General features: G+C 37.4%; 1 pseudogene; it reads left to right on the top strand.

The window, feature by feature from the left end:
* Nucleotides 1-827: 827 nt before the first annotated feature.
* LOC149818103 (protein SMALL AUXIN UP-REGULATED RNA 51 pseudogene) lies at nucleotides 828-1,462 on the top strand (annotated as a pseudogene).
* Nucleotides 1,463-24,543: the final 23,081 nt, after the last annotated feature.

Below are 24,543 nucleotides of genomic sequence, written 5' to 3'. Positions count from 1 at the left end.
CCACTGCCGTCCCTAATTGAGAAATTCGCTTCGTTTAGAAGTTTGTTATTTACCGACATCTTTATGAGCCCTTTTTTGCATTTGTTTCCATATTTGTATACAGTGTGTGAACTCATGCACTAGTATGTGTATGCTTGCTTGTATGTCTCTCCGTTTGCATTGTGACATAATAACTATTCCACGACCGACCTGTATCAGATCTTGATTCAATGTGGTTCGACAAGTTGCTTGGTCTTGGAAATACTACTGGTCACAGAGTCCCTAGTCCCTGCCAAGTATAGCCCCTACCAAAAAATTGAGTTAGAGAAAATGAACAAAGGTTTAGGGTACAAAAGGATAACGAAGAAAAAGGTAGGTATACAAGGATCCAAGTTGGTCCATGAAAATTCATCCACAAACTTCCCCAAAAAACAAAAATACAAGTCACCCTAACCATAAAATCTTGGTCACATTTAAATAAAGTGGCACCTAATCCCGGTGAATGGGATCCATGCAAAAGTATATCACGGCAAAGGAAATCAAGAGAGAGAGAGAGATAGGCTGCACATAAATGGTATAGAGAAAAGAAAAATCTCTGACTGAGAGTTTTGAACCGTGCATTTTTATGGGGCCATGCTGTCTTGTGGAATGTACACGAAAATTGAGACCCTCTTTCACTTCACTGTCCGGCATGTTCTTACACACCCCAAAACGCCCGTGGCCTGTCCTTAACCAGCACATGACCTTGCTAAACCTATCCCTCCATCTAAACATCTATATATACTCAAACCTAACCATTCTTTCCTACACACAAATCTCCTCTCACCAAAAACCCATCAACTTTCTCTCTCTCTCTCTCTCTCTCTCTCCACATATCTCTTTGCTCTCTTTTGAATTTCCCGATACCATCTTTCTCTAACTACTCTTCAATCTCTTTGCCCTTCTCTACTACACCATCTTTGCACACAACCCTCACCTTTCTCTCTCTACCAACTTTCTCTCTCATCAATGGCTGTGAAGAAAGGAGTGAAGCAGATCTTGAAGAGGTGTTCCAGCCTTGGGAAGAAGAGCACTGGGGAGGACTCAGGGGAGCTACCTGGGGACGTGCCCAAGGGACACTTTGCAGTGTACGTAGGGGAGAAGCGCATAAGGTTCATAGTGCCAATATCCCTACTGAGCCACCCTGAGTTCCAGAGCTTGCTGGACATGGCAGAGGAGGAGTTTGGCTTCCACCATGATATGGGATTGACGATTCCGTGCGAGGAGGTGGTCTTCCGGTCATTAACTTCGACATTGAGATGAAATGACGAATACCAACTTCACATTTTTACTTTTTTGGACGACCACCTTTTTTCTTTTCTTTTTCTTTTTCTTTTTTTGAATTTTGATTGGCAACCGATGGAACATTGCATTTCTGGGTTGATTTTGTATAGTTTTTATTTGGTGATAATGAGATAATGCTTGTATATAGCATTTATGGCCATTCAAGTCTATCTCCTTCTCCTCCATCATCTTTTAATTTCTTTTTTCCTTTTCACGAGCAATTTGTGAATTTTTTTTATCGACTACGAGCAATTTGTGAATTATTCATATGATCTTTTTCTTTTTTAATTAATGATGTTGGTATGAGAGAGAGATTGTATGCTCAAACGATTCTGCAAGAGTTGTGATCTTGTTTGGCTCTCATGAGAGTTAGATTCCTAGCAATAGCTTTGAAGTTAGAATTTTGGAACAAGCCAAAATGAGGTGACGGTAGCCAACTTGCCATCATGTAGCTTGGGCATTACGTTTAGGATTGTGACCATACCATGGCAATCTTTGTCTTTTTCATCATGGCTTGATTTGATCACTTTGTTTGCCAATTGGGTTTTTGTGGTGCACTTCATATATCGCCAACAAGATTAATTACCAGTCCTGTTTAATTTTCTCAACTGCGTTCATTACCAAGCATGGATTCATTTCATAAAGTGAAATTCTCCAAAATCAACAAGTCGATAATGTAAGAAAAGCATATTGTCATCAAATTGATAAGCCGATAATAGAATATTTTTTAGGTTTCTTATATATAGTGAAATGTAAATAACTTAATAAATGATGAATTTTAACCGTGTGTTCACACTTGACAGGTTTTTTATGACAAAAAATGTCTCTGGATTTCCTTATAAGAACCGTTGGAGTAATTTCCTTTGTTTGTCCTTGATGAGAAATTCGGTAGTGGTCCCTTTTACTTGCAGTGGCCATGGTGTTCGGTGAATTTTTGTGGTCATTTGTTGACTTGAGCTATTTCTTGTCTTGTGATTTGTGAAGCTGCAGCAGATTATGGAAAAAAGTTAACCCAAACATTTGTATGCAGTCCACAACTGAATGACAGTATGATTGTAAGTGATTATTTAAGTATTAGTTAAAAAATATAAAATATATAAATGATCCAGTGACGACGTGTTTACTATAATATTATCAGGGTAAGTTTAAAAAGTAAAAAAAAAAAAGTTTACAAAAACATGACTAAGTTTTGATATAATTACAAACAAGCCTAAGTTTGGATAATTTACAAATACATGCTGTTAGTCAGTGAAATTATTTTCAAACACTCTGAGCTAGGGTGTTTGAGAAAGATACTTAGGGGTCTTTTTGAGAATAATTTCACTAATCTTGGGTTGGAAGAGGCGGTGTTTGAGAATAATTTTATTAATTAACCTTGGGTTGGAAGAGGCGGTGTTTGAGAATAATTTCATTAATTAACCTTGGGTTGGAAGCTGTAGTGTTTGAGAATAATTTCACTAATCAGGTGTATATTTGTAAATTTTCAAAACTTAAGCATATTTTTGTAATTGTATCAAAATTTAGGTATGTTTTTAGTAAATTTTTCAAAAAAGAAAATTAAAAGCTTTAATCAGTACGTCCTAAAAAAAAGTACAGGAAAAAGTGAATTTCCGTACAATGAATACTGTGGAGACACATCTTCGTATTCTCCGTTTTTCATTGTATAATTATATCATACTATCAGAGAGAGAGAGAGAGAGAGAGAGAGAGAGAGAGAGAGAGAGACTTGCAATCGCCATAAAAAAAATTACAATGAAGTGTCGTGTTCAATAAAAGATACTGAAAACTACTTAGATGTCTCATATATTTTAAATCATAAGGTGGAACACCCAGATCTTTTGCCTGTGAAAAATCAGAAAGACCATCATTGTTTTTTGGTGTAGATTCATTCTTTCGTTGCACCCGAGATGTTCCACTTGCACAATTTTTATTTGCTTATTAATTCATATGTTCATTTTATCTCGGGCTTTTATAGGCTACTTCGTTTGAACGGATGACTTTGGGTGCGCCGAAATCGTGTGAAAGTCGTATGAAAATGAGCCATTTTCCCACATGGCTAGAGCAACTGCTTCCATGATTGATTGTTGGTGGGGGCTGCATTTTCCATATGAACAAGATTTTCGTACGAAAAGCCGCCCCCCACACACACCCACACACATGAGTTAGCACTTTTCCACAAGTTAGAGCGTTTTGTACGAACCACCCTTCCCACGGCACTGCGTAACAAACAAGCCCCTAGGTTTATATAAAATGTCTTTAGATTAGGGGTACAAACAGACTGGATATAGTCAGATATCCAACCGGAATCCAGAATATTGTTTCCAGATCGGATCCTTGAAGTAAAATCTAAATGTTTATTTGGATCCAACTCGAATTCACTTAATCAGCTCATTTGTGGATTTGGTTTATTATTTTAGGTTGAATGTAATATGGTTTTTGTTCAAATTCAAATCGGTTGCATTTTTACATATAAGGATCATGCTTTGGATATGCTTTTACCAGATCCAGATTCAATATTAGATCATTGAATCTTTTTCAAATTCAGACTCGGACTCAGATCAAATGCACAAATTCGGATTCAGATTATGCAGGAACCGGCACCTATACAATCCATTTGAAGCCGTATTCTAGATATGTGCTGCGCCTTATCTCCTTTTCATGACAATGGCAGGGGAGGGAGATTTCAATGCTCACTGTAGAAAATGAGGCTTCGCTTTTTACTGTTTGCTGCCTCCTATATGTAATTACCATTCAAATGCATACTGCTTAGGGATGGCAGTGGACCAGGGAAAACGGGGCCCCGCCTCGCCTCATTTGGACCAAGGATGGAGAACATAAAACGGGGATGGAGGTTAAAATCAAAATCCGTGCAGGGATGGAGGTGGGAAACAACTTACACTTTTCCCCGCCCTGCTCCGCCTCATCCCGTCCCCATCTCCAATCTATGCCTTGCTCCATCTCACCCCATTCCCGATCCTTCTTTAAGGGGGAAGCAGATCAGGTCATGCTGAAAATGAGTGTTTTTGCTCATGCGGACATTGTGGCCGTCTGTTTGCATTTTGGATGAATGCCACGTGGTTTTGTTGACTTTTGCGCTTTTTAAAATACAAATCGGATGGCCACGATGTCAGCATGAGCAAAAACGCTCATTTTCAGCATGACCTGATCTGCTTCCTTCTTTAAGAATGGCAGTGGACCGAGGGGAAAAGGGGCCCGCCTCGCCCTATTTGAACTGGGGATGGAGGACATGAAACGGGAATGGAGGTTAAAATCAAAACCCATACGACGAAGGCAGGGATGAAGGGCATGAAACTGGGATGGAGGTTAAAATCAAAACCCATGCGAAAATGAAAGTGGGGATGGAGGGCAGGATTTTGAGATGGGGCGGGGGTGGAGACCTTGTCCCCCGCACCGGTTTACTGCCATACTGCTGCATCCTTGAATAACAATGAAATTCAGAATGTTTTTTAATATGTTTTGTTATTTTGATTTTTTAGTAACACGTGCCATCTGATGGTTAAAATTTGATCGATTTTGGTTCGATTCCGAATCATTTTCACAATCGATTTTAGACCCGAAACCGATTCTGACAACATTTGTTCAAAAAAACCTGTTATTATTGAACTTGTGTGCCCAAGTGGCTACATGAAGAGAGCATAAGAAGTCAGAAATCAGATCGCCAGAAGCATTCAAGCAGAGGTTGGTGGTCCCAACAAGGAGACATTAACCCTCCCCCAATTAGTTGGACGGTAAAGGTTGGTAGGATCATTCAAAGGCCACTTAGGTCCAACCCTGTTTGGATAATTCAGGCTATCATTAGAAAAATATCATGATTTAAGTGGGACCAGAGCTGCTCCATGTGGAATAAGGTAAGAAGAGTCTAGTTTTCAGAGTCAGACATGGATCTGGACCAAATCCACAAAAAAGCCCAAGTAGCTAGCTGTTTATTACTTAACAAAAGAAAAAAAGAAAGATCCTATTCCATGAGATCAAGTGAACGACCATAATTAGGTACTGGCTATAAGTGTGTTTTTGAATGAGGATGCACTATGAGTAGTCTATGTAGAGCCTATTGCCAACATGTTGGGCCTCCAAGACTAGGATTTGACCCTTTTATGGTGAGGTTTTGTACAAAATGGACTCTATGACTATTGACTAGGCTGCTTTATTTTTCCAACAAGCAGAATTTATTTCTTTTTGACTAGGTAACCAAACTGCCGGAAGAAAGGGTCTGTTCTATACAAAAATATAAAATTATATTTTTTTTCAAAAAAAAAAACTTTATATGATTCATAACCAATTTGTCTTTCAAATTGGATTAATCTTTACGTGAATATATATATATATATATATATATATATATATATATATATATATATATATATATATATATATATATATATATATATATATATATATATATATATATATGGTGGTTCTGTATCATGATATCATAGGGTACGCAAATCTAACTGAGCAGATGTGTATAGCAAAGTTTATTTTTTATATTAGAGGGTTTTATCTTGTCTAATACACTATAAGAGTCTATTTTTTAGATAGTGAAAATCAACCGTTCACAATTCATGAAAATAAGGGTGGTTTAAAAATGATATTAAACTTCATATTAAAGTTCACTTTAATACATGAAAATAATAAATAGATCATATTAAACATGATCCAACGGTTGGATTTTGCTTTTGAAGCTTTCATCTATGTAAATCAAGGGTGTACCATGCAGTAACCTCAGTGCCGTCATCAAGGCCCCATTGCAGTAACAATGACTCATTCCACCAACCTCGATGGGTAGTTGGGTATCCGACCCAAGATGCTGTAGGTTTGGAAGTCATGTGCAGCCCTAAGCTGGCCTGGTAGATCTCAGGCCTAACCTGGACTGAGTAGTAACAGGCCCAGTATATACAGGTTGGGATAAAACATCATAAGTTAAAACAGTCTTATAGTGGACCCATATTCATAATTACAAACATAATATCAACAGAAATATATTTTATATAACATATCCCAATTACACAAGTTTGAATTCCAAACCACCTTGAACTTAGCCGGATAGACCCAGGCCCAACTGAACTTGACAAAGGCCCTGTGGGGCTTTTGTTAGGTCAGGGATTGGGTTGGGCCTGTCGGGCCCTAATGAGCTTTGGGTCCAGTCGGGTTGATAACCTGTCTTTAAGAGCCCCGTTTTCAGCGGACCCAAGAACAACCTTGCATGGTTTTTTTTTTGTTTATTATATGGATAAACCGCACACGGGATTGGAGACTTGGCCACATTGGTCTTAGCTTGACATATCTACTCTGGCTGATATGGCAATAATCGAGATCAACCCACAGATGAATCTTTTAGAGAGCAGATCCTGTAAAACGATGGGTGAATCTTTTAGAGAGCAGATCCAGCATTTACAACCACAAAACCCATCCCACTGTAATGTATCTCAGTACAAGTGGGAGCCACAGAGGGGTTGGTTGTATGCAATTAACACTGTATAAACATCCATCTTGACCAACGGGGGCTCCTCTTGTTTGGTAGGATCAGCACGTCACCTTGTGTTAGGACCTTACAGGTTCAAAACCCAAATGGTATAATTGTATAACTGGTAGGGGTCTGCCTAATCCCAGTGAAAAAAAAACATCCATCTTGAGAAATTATTCAGCAATACTGTAATTGCATATATGAAGTATAGTAATTTCTGTATAGTTTTTTGTATATTTGCCCACAAAAGCCCTTTTTCCCACACATTTTTTTTGACAGAAAAATGTGTTTTTATTAAGATCAGTCAAGACAACAGAAAAGTTGTGTGGAAAGAGTTACAGAACAGCAGCGGTGATGAGATATCACCTCACAAACGAAGCAGAATACATACAGAACCGATTAGAAAGAAACTAATCAAAGTACACCCTGTCGCTCCAAATCCATTGCAGATTCTGTTCAGGCCATTTCCTGCTAGAACTGCAGAGAATTTCTCATTTTATACTGTTGCACCAACTGGTTTTCCCTGGACATATCTCATCTTTGAATATGCGCTTGTTACGCTCAAACCAAATTAAGTTCCAAGCCTTTAGCAACCAGCAACGCCAAAAAAAAACTCCACCTTTAACCTTTAAAAATTGAGAAAGTCTACAATCAACATCTTCCTAGGAAAAAAAAGCTCATACCATGGAATATTGATATCTCTCCAAGGTCTTCTAATGATGGACTGCGTGACCCCGGCACTCCCAAAATAAGTGTTGAATATCTTCCTCATTTGCCAAGCAAAGAAAGCACCGGCTGGCAAGTTGAAAACCATGACACACTTGAGTCTTTCTTTTGTTAGAACTTTTTCATGATTCATGAGCCAAGCTAGGAGAGAACCTCGTAGAGGTAACCCTCCTCCCCATAAAGCTGTTTTCTCACTCATTATGAAACCATATCAAGCCCCAAGCAGTGGATGAGGCTTGGCCACTAGGCGGATGGTCAGGGTTCCATTCCCATAAGAGTCAGCCCCTTGCATTAACGAGGGCAAAGGATAATAATTAAGCCATTCTTCAGTCCCTTGGGGCAAGGGAGTGCGCCATGAGTTTACACCATCGGGACAGCGACAATAAGTACAACAGGCTTAGCCAGTGTGACTAGGTCTCTGATTCCTAAGGTGGTTTCCCCATTCTTCATAGGAAAAAAAGACTTATCAATGCAGATAAGAGCACATTTGGATAACTGAATATTTGTCTTGAGATACCAAAGATATAACAGAAACTTAAAGGAGTATTCATTTGTGATTACTCAATTCAAACCAGTTTGTATTTGTTTTACATGATATCCATATCCAAATTCATATGAAACCCAACATCCATTTTCAGGATATCCATATCCAAACCAATTCAGTGACTCATGACTAAGGTGGTTTGAAATTTGGCAGGAATCGGAATCACCCCTCTTCCATGGTGACATACATTGGCAATATTTTGAAAATATTGCAAGAATATTGATATTTTGGTCATCGTTTTAAATGGCCAGAATATTGGACATTGTCGTTATACCAACATATCTTAATTCTATCATGATATTACCATTATATACACTAGATAAGCGGTCCACCCGTATGGCTGGGATCTGTAAGATAATTCAAATGGTAAAATAAAGTTTACATATATACATTTATTAAGATTGAAAGTAAAAATAATGAAAAACGTAAAATAGTATTTTTTTTTAATTTTATAGTTATTAAAAAAAGGAGAGAAAGATGCTTTAGAGGGAGAGTGGGGATAAGGTGCAATCACATTGCACAATTGCAATGTGCCGCCACTCCTGATCACCATCCATCTGCTGTTGGGCCCCACTCTGACAGGCTGTACAGCAGAAGATGGAGGGTGATCAGGTGCAGCAGCACATTGCATTTGTGCAATGTGATTGCACCTCGATCGTCCTGCCTCACAGAGAGAGAGAGAGAGAGAGAGAGAGAGAGAGAGAGAGAGAGAGAGAGAGAGTTTCTTCGCCATTAGCGACGATGTCAAGATCAGGTGCAATATGATTGCACAAATATTTGTGCATTAAGCACCTGATCACCCTCCATCTTGGGGACAGGCCTGTCAGTTGTGGAGCCAAGGGCCTGATGGAGGCCAATCAGGTGCTTAATGCACAAATTTTGTGCCATGTGATTGCACCTGATCCGGACTCTTAGAGACGTGGAGAGAGAGAAGGGGGTTATAAATAGTAACTCATTAATGCTTGAAAATTTTACAATGTGTCACATAAGTGACTTTCTTTTTTCTGAAAACAGCATGCAAATGCCCAAACAATTTTTACTGACATTCTCATTCCACATGACAAGAATGTCAATAAAGAATCAATTATAAAGCAACAAATTTTTTGCACTTGATACCATTGCTTCTACTTTTATAATATTTAGGATTAACAAAATATCATGATATTTACCGTTATATTCATTTTTTAAATTTTCTTATAAATACATTTTTTTACTTTTTAATTACTTATTAATTTTTTCCCATATTTTGCTGATAAAAGCGCTAGAAAAATGAACACTTTCAATGTAGTTATTTTGCTGTTTGTGATCACTATGGTGGGTTTCATCTTTTATTCTCTAGATTTTATCTAAAATGAGCAAAATCTAGCAAGAAACGACAAAAAACCAAGCATTTAACGAGGTCGAAGTTGGGCTTGGGTCCTAAATAAGCCTATCAGACACTAGTCAGGTCGCTAGTTCACTCTCATCAGATGAAGAGTCTGTTCTGGTTGCAACCAATTAAAGGACTAGCTTCACCAAGCTGTGAATCACATACCATGCAATGACAGACTATAAAATTGGACACAAACTTAAAGGAGTAATGATTCCCTTACCCTGACCCACAACATGTTGGAAGAACATGGCATGTTTTTTGGATCAAACCAACTATTTGGAAGACATCAGACCCTTTGGTACAAAGCTATTATATATATAACTTCATAAAAAAAATGACAAGTTGCTTAAAACAGGAGTACAATAGTGAAAGTAGTATCCATTGAACCTATACGTTCTAAGTTTAGGCTGATTAAATTAAAGATGACAAGCTGGAAATGGGCTATGTTTGAGAGAGCTCACACAAGTTAGAATAATTCTGTCTCTCTTGATTTTAACTTAGATGTGATTGGCATATAAAATTCTCAGTTGCAGATTTTCATACAGTTATTTGTAATTATCTCTTTCCTACCATTTGTGATTGCATCAAATCATCTCTCTTTGTATAATTGTGAATATTGCAATAATTATAGACTAATCTGCAATTATTGTACTTTATTTCTTGATTTCCAGTTAAGTATGCATTTACAGGTGAAATTCAATTATTTGTTGACAGTTGTGATGGTAGCATATTGGCTAATGGGCTGTAGTTAGTGGGGGTGGTTAATTATCAAACCTAGCTAAATTTGACTTGTTAAAAGCTCACTTGAGATCGATCAACTCGTTAAACTAGCAATCCAAGCTCAAAAACTGATTTTAAGTTATAAAAAGAAAAATGTAGCCAAGCTCAAGCAAAACCAACTTGAATTGGTTGACTTGATAGAGCATGTGTGTGTGTGTGTGTTTAACAAAACCTTTACATTAAGAAACATTACAGGTTGTGAATTTTTACTTTTAGCAACCCTCTTTCTTTGCTTAATTATTTTTCTTTCTTGCGCCTTTGTGCTTGTGGACTTGTTTAAGCCGCAAAACCAGGTCTTTAGTTCATCAATTGTACATAATTTCCTTTCGATGCTTTGCTTATAATGTTATGGTGCCTTTGAACTTTTATTCATTCCACCTACGGTTCGGGTCACAGTTCGGGTTTACCCAGACCCGACCCATACCAAACCCTATAGGGTCCTGGTGTGGTGATAAATAAGAAGACCCGATTAAGACCCAGGTATAAACCCGAAGGTCCGATTAATACATAGAGCCGGGTATAGTTTGTGAAATTTTATACCAGACCCAGGCCCGGCCGGAGTTCCGATTAAGACCTGCAATCTTTCAATGTAAAAATGATAAAAAATATTATTTTACTGGGTATGGCCAGGGTCTGGTTCATGTAGTTCTTATTGAGTCCAGGTTCAATTAGACTTGGGTCCAGACCCGATACCATACCTGAAAATCGAGGCCAGGTCTGGTTCCACCTGGGTCCGAACCAAACCCAACCTGTTGACACCCTTTCCACCACATCTTTACAATGTTGTATCTCAGAATGGTTGCCCTAAAAAAAATTATCCTAGTGAAACCAACAAAGTAAAAACTCCACATTAAGTTTGAACTTCATATGAATCTCGTGAGAGAAACCATACCAAGCTCACACTTGGCTAGTTAGACCCAAGGCAAGCTTGAGATTGAGCTTGAGCTTGAGCTTTAAGTGGATATATATTTCTAGCAAACCAAGGCACATCTGGGTTTGTTAGATCAAACCATTTCCTTTAGGATTCAACAAATAACTTTTTCTTTTAAGCCATGCATGTGAACATGCATGTGGGTGTGGACCCATGGACATTGTACCCATGACCGTTCAATGTGCATTATTTGCCTACCAAAATGGTACATTTTAAAGACTTTATCATATATATGTACTTGTTAGGAAACTTTGAACTTGGTCATTAATCTGACTATAAGGACAGTTTTAAGGGGGCCCTTACCCTACTTGCTGAATGTTTGCTAGCCAACATGTTTCAGTGGCCATACAATCCCTTGGAATTGTCAACCTTCTTAGACTGACCTTTACAGAAGTAGGCACAGACCACCCTAATTGTCAAGTTGCAACTTGAGAAGATTGACCCTACATGTACTCTTCATTAATTAAAATCCTAAGCACTTGGATGCATACAGATCTTAAGTAGGGTGCGTTTGAGACCTCAAATCACAGATTCAAAGATCTGACATGGCATAGGCAGCTACTGATGTGGCATGGACCCAGCCTAAATCCGGCGCTCTCAAACCACTCATCGAATTTTTTTCGAAAGGCAAGCTCGGGTTAGGCAGACCGGCCCCGACCAGTTATTATTCAACGTACCACTAGGTTTTGAACCTGCAACGTCCCACTACAAGGAGACATGCACTGCCAGCTCCTTCCTACCAACCATGTGGAGCCCACGTTGGTCTTCAAACAACTTGTCTTAGGTACATCATATAAAGTACATCGTATAAAGCAAAATATGCGGTTCTCATGAGGCCCGACCTGGAGGATCAGACACAATCCCTAAGATTCGAGAAACGATGTTCTGGAATGCACTCTTATGGGGCCGTTTGTTGCATGCCCTTTCCTACGAAAGAAGAGCCTCTTTCGTAGAAAGGGTGAAACAAACATGTTCACCACAAATATGTGGTGGAACCCAACTAATAAATAAAAAAAAAAAGCAGCTTTCTTGTCAAAATGAGTTCATACCTCCCCTCACGTGAAAGCACTTTTCCTTCAAAGTGGCCCTTTGAAAGGAAAGAGGCTTCCTTTGGGTGGGAGTGTAACAAATGCTCCCTTAAGGGATATTTGTCTTTTTTAGCTTTCATGTGAAAATATTGAGTTGGCATCCTTTTCCCTCTATTTCCCACTATAGGTGAAACAAACATTCAACTATCATGGTGGAAAGGTGCCATTCTGGCACAAGTGGGTCACAAGTTTTCCCACAGCCTTCCTCTAATTTTCATGTGCAGATCCCTTGGTATTTCTTCCCGTTTGAAAGAATTTTCATGACAAGGCCTTCAACTGGCAGGATGTTTTAGAAGTCGGTGCCCTTTCTAATGAAAGCCCATTCCCTTCCATGGGAATGAAACAAATGGGACCTTAGAGTTATTGTGGGCTTGTTGGGTTCGATCACATGAGATTGACTTTCTCATTTGAATAAGAAAGTGAATCTCATTTGTATAAGCAACCAAACATTAAAAGGTAAGCTGTGAGAAAGTGAATCTCGCCTTTTGCAAATGAGTCACTTTTGCAAAGTGAATCTCAAATCACATGTGATCTCAAATAATTTTTTAAAGGAGCAGCCAAACATACCCTATTTATGTCAAAATTCTGATTTCAAGTGAGGAAAATGCATTTATAATAGCACATACATGAAATTTTGTTTTTCCAATATGAACCATAATTAAGCTTGGGGGCATCTCTTTCCCTTTTTTGTTTTCTTTTAATGTTCATTTTCCCTTTTTTGTTTCATAACATAACCAAATTACAAAGTGTAATGCCCCCAAAACCTAACCTTTAAAACTTTCACATTTTTGAGAATTTTGAGAGATTTTTTTTGTATAACTCCCCAAAAGAAATTAATCAACGGAATTGTTAAGAGCTATGTTACAACCGTACCAAATGCTAGAGGCACTCCATGAGCACAAGCGCAAGCGTATTATTATGTTACTAGCATCAAGTTCAGTATGAAACTGCATGTAATCAAACCTGATTGAATTTTATTATGCGAGAAAAACCATAACTGTAAAGCTCACAATTTTTTTAGGTTTTTCAAAAATAATAAAGGATTATTCTCGGTAATTTTATGAGAAATTCATGGACTGGTAATAATCGGCAAACTTTTGGATGTTTTAAAAGTTATGTTGTTTATTCAACACCTTATGAATCTAGATCTCAAAGGCGGATCCACATGGATCGACCCTTAGGAAACCCTAATCCAAGTGTACTTTTGGCATGCATAGAATCCACTGAAATCTCCTAATTAAACAAGTTTTGACCCTATGTATGATCTAAATCTATAAAACATCATAACAAGGACTCAGATCCATTCAAATGGACCTGATCCGGGTTCAGAATATTTCAGAGCCGGATCTCTGAAGAGATCCAAATCACTCAAAAACTTTAAGGCATAAGAATGGATCCGTTTGATGGATCCCAGCTCAAAACAAGTTAGATCCAAATGAGATCCACATTAATAAACATTTTGGGGCTAGAATTGGATCCAGAGATATGGACACATTATCAAACATGCAAAGACCTAATATATATATATATATATATATATATATATATATATACACATGAATGCTTGTGTTAGATCCATGATCCAAACAAGGCTCAGAGTGGGTCTGACACTGGATGATTTAGGGTTTGGGTCCATTCATATCCAAACCAACTAAGAACACAACACTATTGCATTGAATTGGAATTGGAACCAATCAAATATTTAAAACCTAGAAATAGTTTTTTTAGATTTTTATCCAAATCCAAACCATCTATACTCTTTCTATATATAAATAAAGATATATACATTATAATAAGATTAAGTTGGATCCAATTGGACCCAACCCAATCTGAAACAAGTCAAGCTATATATATAATTGGATTGAGTTGGGTCCAAACATACCCAACCCAATCCAATACAACCCCCCCCCTTTAATATTAAGCTTGAACTTGGGTTGGATTCAACCCAAACTCAACCCACGTACCCCACCCGACCCTCTATAACACACACACACACACACACACACACACACACACACACACACACACACACACACACACACACACCATAATCTCTCTACCTCTTCTCTTACCCCTCTCTTTGTTCTCTTTCAACACCACCACCAGGGAGCACTGCCGCCCGCCACGCAAGTGAGCCCTCTCCTCCCCATCTTCTTCTCCTCTTTGTTATCATGTTTTAGTTGGGCGGAGGTAGAGTGCCACCAATCTACTTCACCCCTCTTCCAATTGCCTCGGGCTGCCCACGATAGTTGTGGCCCAACCACTTGCCGCACCACCTGAGGTACGGCAAGGACAAAGCCATCCTCACAATGGCATCATTGTGCCTCCCTCCATCAATCTGACTTTCTTGGCAGCAGCCAAGGCTGCTGCCATCCTAGGGTGGCCCGAGTAGGGCCTGAGTTTTGGACACCCTACCTGCACCACCGTGGCTCCCTCCCTTGCCACTGCTCTTCTCAAGCAGTAGAAACAACTGTTGTTGCCTTGAGCTCGGTCCATGTTTTACAAAGGAACCAAGCCCAACACGATCAAGCTCCACCATGATCAATTTTTTCTCTTAGGGCTCGGCGCAATTGAATCCCAACAAAGTCGAGCACCCTCCCTTTTTCTTTTCGAACCTAGCTCAGCCTTAGGTTCTTCCCCATAAAGTGAGTCAAGCTTGGTTTCCTCAAACCCAAGCTTGACTCAGTTCGCCATCATCGAGCTCAGCTTGGTTTCCCTAAATCGAGCCAAGCTTGGATTTTTATTTCAAAACCATGTCTAGCTAAGTTAAACCGAGCCGACTCGATCAATACTCCTCAGTCAGTGTTTTTTCTAACTTGTGTGGCTCAGATTCAACTCAACCAAGCCTGGCTCAGTTGAGCCCTAGCTAAGCCATGCATTGTCTTTTGCACGCAATTGAGCCAACTCGGGTTAACCATGATTAACCCAACTTGGTCCTATCAGCTCAAACAGGGTTCAGATTTGACCCAAGCGCTGCAATAGTCACCTCTTTTGCCAGAAATAAGTGTTAACCTTTGTTCTTTCTATAATTTGATAAAAACCTTTTTGAGTACTTTAAATTGGTGCAACTTACGAGATTCATACCTTCAGCACGAATAATTGAAGAAAGAGGAAGCTACTTATGCTCAAAATTTATCTCCGAAGTAGGGAAAAACACATGCGACGATGACAATTGAACACTTCTAATATATGTATTTATATTTACATCAAATATATACATATACTATTATTATACGTACGCATTTACTTCAAGTTCACAATTTTATATACTTTGGCCTTATCTAAATTACACATTTATTTTAGGAACGCAGTTTTGCATACTTTTGCTTTATTTAGGATGGTCGTTTGGCGTACGATGCATGGTTATACGTGTAATTATTTATACATATATAATTATTCAGATTACACAGTTTTGCATACTATTCTATTTAAATTATATGTGAACTTATTTTCAATATGCAATTTTATGTATTTTTTCTTTATTTGCGATTGCGTTTTGACATACGCTATATATTTTGTTATATGTATACATATATCTACATATATAAATATAATCTATTTAGAGTATGCAGTTTTGCGTACTCCTACTTACTCTAAATTATGAAAGCATTTATTTAGAGTGTGCAATTTTATGTATTTCTGCTTACTTTAAATAATGCAAGCATTTATTTAAAGTTCACAATTTTGCATACTTATGCTTTAATTTTCAAAAGCTTATATACAAGACTATCAAGTATGCATGCCTCCAATGTTTTCTTAAATAAAGCAAGTGTTTTACATCTTCATGCACACGATACTTGGCAACTACATGCATTGCCTATCCCATAAATAAAATAGGGCTTTTGTGCTTGCATGCATCAAATTTCTCACATCTGTCCACATCAAACATTCTTGATTATTGGATTTTCTTTTAAACATTGTTCCTGCGGGGTTCAGATTTTAAAAAAAGGATTTAAGGGATAAAACTGATATGATCCAAACATATGCAACTAAGTTTATCCCTTGGATTAGCTAATGCAAGACTTCGACTAAATAGGCCCCAATCACACTTATGTCAAATCTCTTCAAATTTGCATTTGCATATAACCTAGGTTGTTCCAACCTAAAGTTCAAAAAATCATAAATTCCTAAGATCATCCCATTTAGTTTTTCTTAAAAAGGAAACTAGGCTGATTATGATTACGATGATACTATTAGATATGTGAATTATGCTCTTATATCAGTTTGTGCAATAATGCATAATATTACGGAGAAAATAACATATAAATACTAGGATCACCTTCACATGTAAGATGCCTGATTCAGTTTAAAAAACCAGAGCATGTTGAATAGGTTACCTTAATAAAAGAAGACTCAATAAACTCATTCAACATTGAGTTTTATCAAGAGAGATGATAGGAAGTACAAGCTTCAATGGACAATGTTGTTAACAACAATACTCTGCGAGTGGCAATGACTCGACATCCTCAATCATCAGAGGTAGGGAACAGGGTTATCAATTTTTATTCTAGGCACAACTTCTGCAAAAGTTAGAATGTATCCACCATTTATTCATTCTTCTGAGTAGTTCTCTCTTGGTTACTATATCGTCTTCTTTGGATTGGACTCAGCTAGTCGTTCGGGTTATTAATTTACATAAAATAATAAATCCCTGAATGCTCAAAGTTGTTTGTATGATTTCATCATGTGAGTACCTACATGTAAGTAATTATCAAAATAAAGACATGATGCACACACTGCTTATTTGAACTGAAAACAATACCCCTCTTATACAAAATTCGCAGTTCATTTAACTACATATGATACAATGTTAAATACTTGTATTAGTCTTATGCAACTGTGTACCATCGTTATACATACCAATTTATCATGAGTCTGACTTGTTTTATGGGATCTAGGTGACGAATAAAATGATGTTGTAGTCGATGGCGCAATGACATGTCGATATCAAGAATTCATTCTATCTGTTGTTCGCTATTGAGCATATTTTGACATTTTATATAAGGACTTTTGTGTAAAACTATTTATATTCATATCCTTATTTGAATCTTTATAGTTTTGAATGATTGTGTAGAAATGCAGGCTTAAATTCAAGACATTTGGGAACCCAATTCTTTTGTTAGAAATTTTTCCAATAACCTGCCTAGGGTTCGTGAACTTGGATTTTTCAAACTGCTCTTCTGTTGAACTATCATTTTAATTCTGAAAAAGGATCCATTTTAAAATTTTAATTTTTTTTCCTAAATTTTACAAGTTAAAAATTCTTGGGGCATTACAATAATGAAAACAAAGTCTTAAAAATAGGATAGAGGTAATGCAATCATAGAAAATCAAAATCTCACAAAATCAGGAAGAAGAAGATATGATAAACCACCAAATGGATGGTGGTGTGGTTGTTCCCAAGTTGCTCCAAGTACAATAGGTGGGAGGTGTGTGGCTGCCTTCACAAAGTTCCCTAATTCGTGAGAAGAGTGTCTTCAAAACTAGAGCTTTCAATGGTGGACGTCCCCCACTGAAAATTGGCAAGAGGTGAGAAGAGGAGGTGGAGGTTTTGGGTTTCTTTTCAAAGGAAGAGGAGAGATGGCGATAAATGGGGAAGAAGGGAGAGTTGGTTGGCCTCCAACGTTGCAGTTGGTCTTCCATACGACTTCAAATGGTGGCTTTCTCCACAAAGTGGGAGAGAGAGGAGAAAAGGAGGGGTTTCGGTCCTTCTAAAAACCAAAGATGGAGAGAGGTGAAATGGTGTGAGCGAAAATGAGAAAGGAAGAAGGTGTGGAGGGTTTGGTGTTTGCGTGAATAAAAAAAGAGAAAGAAGCGAGGTTTCAGTTGACCTTAAAGAGGCAGGTTATAGAGAGGGTGTTGTGTGTTCTCTCCCAAACACACATTGTAGCTACAGTGCATGTTCGGGGGTCCCGACTGAGCATCGTGTGACGCGCAGTCCGGTGTACGTGGTGTCGTACAACCCGCAGGCTGGAGTACGATGGTGTACGGTGCCCCACGTACACCTGACTAAGCGCCACACAATGCTCAGTCGAGATCCCCGAACACACGCACTGCAAGTTATATGCCCCCTAGAACATGCATTGTAGCTACAATGCATTTTTGGGGGTCCCGATTGAGTGTCGCGTGACGCTCCACTACAACAAAGCAGTAGATTAGCGACGACCACATTCCGTCGCTAATCCATCGCTAACATGGTTAGCGACGGATTAGCGACAACGAGGCGATAGTATGCTTACGTCGCGAATATTTCGATGCTAACTGGCGACGAAATTATTCTGTCGCCAGGTCCGTCGCTAATTGCGACGGAATAACGAGCGCTATATTCTGTCGCCAATCCGCCGGTACTAAACGGCGACCACGGCTTGGCGACGGATTTACTTCCGTCGCTATGCCGTCGCTAGATTAATATGAATAGCAACGGATGGTTCCGTCGCTAATCTGTCGCAAACACGAAAAAGAATTAAAAAAAATTTATTTGAAAATTAATTACCGAGAACTGTACAATTTCTATTTCCTGTACAATTTATATTTCCTGTAAATAAAAAACAAACCACACAAAAAAATTCATATAACAAGAATCTACAACAATTAATCATTCCACCTTAAAATTAAGAAGTCTAATTATTTACAATTCAACAATTATAATTAGGAAAAATAAAAAAAATAGAACTTCTTCAACACAGTCCTCTAATCATCGCCAAGATTTTGTGCGTCTTCTTGTTCATTGTCTTTATCTGTCCCTTCAGCTCCACTACCCTGATTATCGCTAGCAACCTACATAAGAAAAGAACAGTCAGTATTGATAAACAAAATATAATGAAATAAATTACACACTATATGTGATTCTATCATGTGCTCATGTGTGATCTAAGGCAATAAAAAAACTCTATATGTGATTCTATCATGCTCATATGTGTGCTAAGGCAGTCAAAAAATTGAATATGTGATTATAGCATGTTCATATGTGTTCTAAGACATCTAAAAGAACTCTATATGTGATTCTACCATGCTCAGATATGCTTTAAGGCAGGCAAAAAACTATATATGTGATTCGATCATGCTCGTATGTGTGCTAAGGCAGTAAAAAAATTGAATATGTGAATATAGCATGCTCATATATGCTCTAAGGCAGGCAAAGCCAAAAATTTTATATGTGATTCTATCATAAATGATATATAACATGTTCATATGTGTTCTAAGGCAGTAAAAAAACTCTATATGTTATTATAGCATGCTCATATGTGTGTTAAGGCAGTCAAAAAACTGAATATGTGATTATAATATGCTCATATGTGTTCTTAGGCAGTCAAAAAACTAAATATGTGATTATAGCATGCTCATATGTGTTCTAATGCAGTAAAAAAAACTTTATATGTGATTCTATCATGCTCATATGTGCTCTAAGGCAGACAAAAAGTTATATATATATATATATATATATATATATATATATATATATATATATATATATATATATATATATATATATATATATATATATATATATATATATATATATATATATATATGTGATTCTATCATGCTCATATGTGTGCTAAGGCAGTCAAAAAATTGAATATGTGATTATAGAAAATTGAATATGTGTTCTAAGGCATCTAAAAAAACTCTATATGTGATTCTACCATGCTCAGATGTGCTTTAAGGCAGGCAAAAAACTATATATGTGATTCGATCATGCTCGTATGTGTGCTAAGGCAGTCAAAAAATTGAATATGTGAATATAGCATGCTCATATGTGCTCTAAGGCAGGCAAAGCAACTTTATATGTGATTATAGCATGCTCATATGTGCTCTAAGGCATACAAAAAAACTTTATATGTGATTATAGCATGCTCATATGTGCTCTAATGCAATAAAAAAACTCAATATGTTATTATAGCATGCTCATATGTGCTCTAAGGCAGTCAAAAAACTGAATATGTGATTATACCTGAGAGGGACCTGGAATCGAAGATCCCCTATCCTGAACAACGGCCTTGATCTCATTTCGGAGAAAGGGGGCGACGGTGTATTGAAAGTAGTTATTCAGTGATTCATTAATGATCTGACGTACATCATCACCGAAAAGAATAGTCGGCTGCTTGGAGCTTATGTCGGCGCAAGAAGTCGGTGAGCCGTAACTGGAAGAACCAATAACTGGTGAAGTGTTCATATTACTCCCAAACCCGAACACGCGACCTTTTTTGGGTTCACCTGCTGCAGTCACCCATACTGTATGATCAAATGATGGATGCTGAGTAGCGTCATCGCCATATCGCTCTACCATTTGTTGCTCATATGCCTCCTACAAAATAATGTTTAAAGTATTCATTAATAATTAATGATAACATTATGATAACTTGCATATATATTGCAATGATTATTAATAGAATTAATACATACCGTTGTCGTTCTCGCCTTCTCTGATACGAAGACTCCTGTGGTCTTCCGTTTATGTGTTTCTACAAACACATCCTTATATGGTACACTGCCTCCTTTTTCTGCTTCCTGCGAAGTTAAATGACAAAAGATTTAGTACACAAGTTTGCAACAATACTTATAAAATTAATATTATATATTCATGAGTTACCATTTTCTTTAGGTGGCTCCCAAATGTCTTAGATCCACCTATGTGTAGATGGGCTTCGAGCATCTTCGATCGATTTTGTGCAGCCTTCGCAGAGCGATTTCTAAATGCATCTCCCGCCCACTTATCGCATATTTTATCCCAGTAATCTCTCCTGATAGTAATAGGACCATGGCCCTTCCACTGTAATGGATCATCTACTACGCCAGATGCTTTTTTTGCTGCAGTCTTCATAGTGTGCAGCATGTCTGCAAATCGATTGACAGCCACCTTCTGCCACACCTTCCTTGCATCATTTTCTTCCACCGTAGTTGCGAAGCGATTCGAAGCCTACAAATATTTTCAGAAAGTTAGTAGACATTGCTTAAATAAATTAAATATGAAACACATTAACTATGAGGAACAACTGTATACCATGAATGAGGACCACAATCTGTCTAACACCTCCTTTGGGTACTCTTTCCATTGAGCAACTGGTCCTGGTAGATGTTGAAGAAGTGAATTCCTAATCTCCCGTACTACTTCTTGTGGCTCAAACCTCGTGCTGCACATGAATTGTTACACAGTAAATATCAATATAAAATATTTAAAAGATATGCAATAATTGAAAACAAAATACTTACGGTCGATTATCGATATACACTATTCGAATGAGTCTTCTTGTGCCAGCCTAAGAAGACCCTATTTCCTGTCTTGGCTGTTGGCTGTTGACTTGTGTGATCAACTGGTGTAGGTGGGTCGTGTACAGGCGCAACATCATCTGTAAAAAAATACATTAGAAATTCTCAGAATGTGCATTTGAACTAATCAAGCATCTAATTAGTTATATGATATACCTATCACAGGAGCCCGTGAAGATGAAGGCTGAGCCTGGCTACTACTGGATGAGCGACCACTATAACCTCCACGAACCATATTCTAACAAATAACATATGTCATACAATACATTCAAATAATTCACATCAAGTATTACAATGCATTCAAGTCATTCACATCAAGCATTGCAATGCATTCAAATAATTCAAATCATTGACATCAAGTATTGCACTAATTCAAATCATTCATTAATTGCATAAATTATAATGCATTCAGATAATTGAAATCATTCACATCAAGTATTACAATGCATTCGAATCATTCGTATTAAGTATTACAATACATTCAAATAAAATTTTTAATCATTCACACCAAGTATTGCAATACAACTCACATCAAGTATTACAATGCATTTAAATAGAGGTTTATAGTATAAGATTTTGCTCACTAGCTTGAGAATTCTTCCTCGTCACTAGTTTGACTTTCTTCTTCTTCTTCTTCTTCATTGTTTGCCCATCCACTTGGTACATCATTTGGATCACATTCCTCTATGAATGTTTCATCGGCCAATGGAGATATGACATGCATATCATGCGCAACATCGTGACCATAAGCGAAGTCATAGACATCATCTGATTGATAGTAATCACTGTCTTCAGCTAACTCATCTTCTTGTAACTGATCATACTCGGGGTATAGTTTGGATTTCACCTTGCAAACTGCCCACCATTCATTTCTATCTGACTTTTTTATACTCGGATATGAAGTATAATAAACTTGTTGAGCTTGCGAGACTAATATGAATGGTTCATATGTTCCAAACCAGGATTTATGATTCACCTCCACAATGCCTGAAGCTTTGTCGAGTCTTGTTGCAGTTGGATCAAATCAATGACACTTGAATATCGTAACCCTGTTATTCATGCCTAAGTAAGTCAACTCCATTATTTCCTCTATAACACCGTAGTAATCATGTTCATTTTCACCGTAGCTGCTACCCTTGACACACACGCCACTATTTATCGTTGATTTGTTTATACCGTAGTCTTTTGTATGGAATCGATAACCATTTACAATATACCCGTTGTAGCATTGCACAACTTTGGTCGGACCATTTTCTAAATCACATATTCCTTGATCTTTAACATCACCATTGCGAACCTACGCACAAACATAAACAATGATTGTGATCACGATCAATTAAGTAACTTAGTGTTGTTTATAAGTACAAAATTTATGTTAGCTTCTTTACCAACTGTTTCAACCACTCCACAAACTTAGTTTCACATTCTTTTTGTACTTCTGCATCAGTGAGATGTGAAACTTCGTTTTGCAACTCCAGATCAAATTGTCTGCAAACCACAAATACTTATATTACCGAGCCATGTATCCACATATAGAACATAAAAGGATTTATAATTGAGTTGCATATACATATACTTACTCGATGTATGGGTCAATCGCTGAGCAATTAAAAAGAATATATATGTGTGTTGCATCTTGCTCTCGATCTGTCAATAGCCTTGATCGACAACTACCAAATGCATGCCCAAGTGGTTGAAATATCGACAGCTTGTCAGCTACAGTTACTTATTCTCCATCATCGTTACGGGGCGGGCATGTATAACGTGTTGGAATATGAGGTTCGAAGTACATAGATGAGAAATTTGAAATCTCTTCTAAAGTGTACGCCTCACAAATAGAGCCTTCTACTCTTGCTTTATTACGAACCTTTTTTTTTAGGTCGAACATGCATCTGACAAGAATATACATTTCAAATTTTAAATATCTGTCATTAAAGAGACAAATATAAAAAAACATATATCTTTCAAATGGGTACATCCATCGATATTGCACAGGGCCACCAACCCTCAGTTCATATGGCAGATGTATGATCAAATGTTCCATAACATCGAAAAATGTTGGCGGAAATATCTTTTCTAACAGACAAACAGTGGTGATGACAGAGTCCTCGAGATTCTTTACATCTGATACAACGACCTCCGATGCACACAATGTTCTGAAAAATCCGCTCAACTCAGACAATACCCCCCATATAGGTTTGTCTAACATATCATGGAATGCTAAGGGTATCAATCGTTGCATAAAGATATGACAATCATGGCTCTTCAACCCATATAACTGTCCATCGTCAATCTTCACAGCCCGAGCAATGTTAGAGACATATCCATCTGGAAATCTCAGTTGTCTCAACCATTGACATACATGTTTTATTTGATCAGGTCCGAGCACGTACTTCGCCTTTCGTTTCAGTACTTTGCCATTATACTCTTTGAGTTCCAATTCTGGTCTTTTACATATTAATTTTAAATCAATATGATCACGCATATATTTTAGGGATTTTTCATATAAAAATATGCATGATTTCATGAGAAAATGATTTAAAAACCCAATTTTATGCTAGTTTCGAGTAAATGTGCTAAAATGATTTAAAAATAGAAAATACATGAAAAATAGTTTTATTTTACATTTTAATGCCTATTTTAGTGTTTGACATAATTGTAGTAGTTTAGTTTTTGAAAATCATAAAAAATTAGAGTTAAAATAAACTTAGTTTTGTATTTTCTAAAACATAGTCATTTTGAGTTGTTTTGTAAATAACTTTTTGAAGAGAAGTTTTTGAAATGCAATTTTACAAAAAAAAGGGACTTATGGAGAAAAGTTCAAAATTATAAATATCATACGTAGGTGGAAGAGAGACTTGTCTTCTCTCTTTTGCCCAAGCCCTCTCTTCTTCCCCTTCCTCTCCACCTCTTCTTACCTCTTCTTCTCCTTCTCCCTATTTTCCCTTCTTCTTCTCATCTTCTTTCCGGTGGAGAATTCCAACAAAGGCTGAAGCAAGAGAGAGGATTCCAACTTCTTTTCTCAACCAAAACTGTAAGTTCTCT

The sequence above is a fragment of the Nuphar pumila genome, chromosome 13 (assembly GCF_984573655.1).
Source record: "Nuphar pumila chromosome 13, dmNupPumi1.hap1.1, whole genome shotgun sequence".
NCBI classification, from domain to species: Eukaryota; Viridiplantae; Streptophyta; class Magnoliopsida; order Nymphaeales; family Nymphaeaceae; genus Nuphar; species Nuphar pumila.
Note: the sequence above shows the minus strand (reverse complement) of the source record. Positions and strands in the feature narration are given on the sequence as shown.